This window comes from Budorcas taxicolor, chromosome 2 (genome assembly GCF_023091745.1).
Source record: "Budorcas taxicolor isolate Tak-1 chromosome 2, Takin1.1, whole genome shotgun sequence".
In the NCBI taxonomy this organism is placed as follows: domain Eukaryota; kingdom Metazoa; phylum Chordata; class Mammalia; order Artiodactyla; family Bovidae; genus Budorcas; species Budorcas taxicolor.
The window spans coordinates 60,201,698-60,204,720 of NC_068911.1; the positions used below are offsets into that span (position 1 = coordinate 60,201,698).

The 3,023-nt window shown below is 39.7% G+C and overlaps 1 pseudogene; it reads right to left on the reverse strand.

The window, feature by feature from the left end:
• Positions 1 to 1,538: 1,538 nt before the first annotated feature.
• On the reverse strand, positions 1,539 to 2,236 carry LOC128060451 (bcl-2-like protein 1; annotated as a pseudogene).
• Between the last annotated feature and the right edge of the window lie 787 nt (positions 2,237 to 3,023).

A 3,023-nucleotide genomic window follows, 5' to 3' on the forward strand; every position in this document is an offset into this window, starting at 1 on the left:
AGACACTGAAGTCAGCATGAGTTTTAAATGTGATACCTAGCTTATTGTGTACATGAGATTATTCTCCAAATTTGATACGAATCTAGCAGCAGTTTTTGAAGGCTATGATAATATCCAGAAAATAAACTTTACTTACATATATAATAATAATAGTTAGCAGTTCTTTGGCACTTAACTATGTTTATTATGGTCTTCTTGACACACCGGAACCTGGGGACAGGAGTCGACGAAAAGAAGGCCAAGAAAAGAAGGATGCGAGGGACCCAAGTCTCTAGTGGAACAAGGGTGCTTTATTCATGGCAGTGTGTGCTTATATATTGTCATACAAGGAAGCTTTAGGCAGAAAAATAAAGTTGAGTAAAAAACACCGAAACCAGACGCTTAACAACAGTAACTAGGGGAATAACAATCGTCACAGGGCCAGAAGACAACCCATGTACTGGAAATAGGAACATGACTAAGTAGTTGTACAGAAAAGTAAAAAGGTTACTGAAAGGAATCCATGTATGCCTTCCACCTCATGACCTCAGTCCTGAGAACTGCAGGCAGCTCTGCTCCTTCCTGTTTTCCAGGAACTGATAAGGAACAGAAGGCCCTTGAGAAACAGCAAACAATATATAGGATTCCTTAAAATTAAACATTCCCTGACAATTCCTCCTTTTTTATTATTTTTGTAAAAAAGGCCCTGACCAATTGAGTTTGTTTAGTTTGAACAATTTTTGTTGAAAGGCATTGGTATATAACAAATATAATTACCAGGACAATTACCAATATTACAGCACCAGACCCCATACTATGAGTAATACTTTGGAACCATCTTCGAGTGTCTAGCCCAGATAATTGATCAGCTAAAGTTTCCAAATTATTGGAAGAGGGCAGACGTTTAGAGAAGGTTTCAAAGATTTCTTTTTGTAATAATTGTGCATTTAGGGAAGCATTATCATGTATATCTTGCAAATGAAATTTAATTTGCTCCCATTTGTAGGCACTACAGTTGAACTGAACAGGGGTGATACAAAATTGAGTAGAATTCCAATCACGTTTTAATATTATTTGTTTTTTGTAAATCTATTAATTGATCTCCGACCCATTTGACAGCTGTTTTTAGTTCCTATATTTCATCCTGAATTTCCTCATCTATCTGAGCCTGAGTGGCCCACATAGTATGAGCGTCTTTGGTCCAATTTTGAAGAAAGTTTTGTGTTTGAATTGAGGTTTGTAAAGCGATGCCTGTGACAGCGGCAGTAGTGTAAATGACTATTAATCTCAAAATGTCAAGAATGAACCATCCAATGAATCATTTAGATCGCTGGAGTAATTTAGTGAGTAGTTGAGAGGCAACTCCTGCCATGGGACCCTCTTTCTAGGGATTCATGTTTCAAAGAAACAGAGGAATTAAAACAAGTATACAATTTGTAATCTATATAAGTCACAAAATGTAGCATCTTATTAAATTGTAAGTTCTCTATAGCTACAACAAAAGGAAGAGGAACATAAGCTTGTATAAAATATGATGACTATAACGAAAGGAATAGTTACTATGAGTTGCAGAGCAAGCCCAGCAGAACCATACCAGCCACAGTCATGTCCGTCAGGGACCAGCGGTTGAAGCGCTCTTGGCCCTTTGGGCTCTCGGTTGTTGTACTGTTTTTGTAGAGTTCCACAAAAGTGTCCCACCGCCGTTCTCTTGGATCCAAGGCTCTAGGTGGTTATTTAGGTAAGTGGCCATTGAAGTTGTGACCTGACTCACCGATACTTGTATCTCCTTGTCTATGCCTTTCATGCATCGTGTCGCACTGAAGGAGAAAAAGGCCACAAAGTGACCCCAGTTCACCCTGTGATCTGGGAATTCATTTATTACTTGTTCAAAACTCTGATATGCTGTCCCTGGGGTGATGTGGAGCTGGGACGTCAGGTCGCTGAATGTCTGTTGGTACCTCAGTTCAAACTCAGCGCCTGCCTCCCTCAGGGCTTGCTTTACTGTCATCATGGGGATCACTTTCCGGGTGTCCAAGCTTCTGCTGTGGCCAGTGGCTCCATTCACCGCAGGGCTATCTGCCAGGTGCCAGGATGGGTTGCCACTGATGGCACTGGGGGTTTCCATATCTGATTCTGTCCCTTCTGGGGTCTCAGTTCTGTTTTCTTTCATATCACTAAACTGACTCTAGCTATATCCTTTCTGGGAAAGCTTGTAAGAGAGGAAGTCAACCACTAGTTCCTGGTTGCTCTGAGACATTTTTATAATAAGGATGGGTTCCACCAGTCTATTGTCTAAAATACCTATAGTAAAAAAGGGGTTTAGGTATATAGGTCCAACAAGTATGATTAATTAATTCAGCTTGAGCGGGGTGGGGCAGGGGTGGGAAGCAAAAGCAAGCAAAGCAAACATAGCAACAAAAATGTTTTCTGGATTCCGAGGCATTCTCTGTTGAGAAACCAGATTTTTAGCTTGATTAGTAAGGGTTTTTGTTTATCCCTAGTAAGATCATCAGGTCAATGACGTTGAGGGTGGTGTTTCTTGGAGGTTTTTAGAGTTGCCATGGTTTGTATTGGAATTTTTTCTATCCTGGAATTTTGCCGTTTCTTTTTTATTTTGAACACCGGAGGCTCTCCTGGGGTGGATCTTCTGAAGAGGGAGCCAACTGATTTTTGTTGGATTTATCTGGAGAAATACAAGCATACCCTTTTCCCTGTAAGATTAATTTCCCAGATTTCCATTGTTTAGTTAGCCCGTCTTGATACCAAATGGGCAGAGAAAGAGACGTGTCTTTCAGTTCCTAGAAATGTTTTTCTGCTTATGTCAAGATAACTGTTTGTGCTAAGTTTTAAAAAAAATTAAAATAAATAAAGCTGTATTAACAATAGTTATAGGATTAAAGAATATCTTGTTACATAAAACTCACAACAATACTATATCATAAGGAAGGATGCCAGTCTTCCTTCTTTTAAAATCAATGGTTGGTTCTTCAGCAGATGGTTGGGATTCTGGTGTGCTTATGAGAGGAGGTGAGCTGAATGTCCTT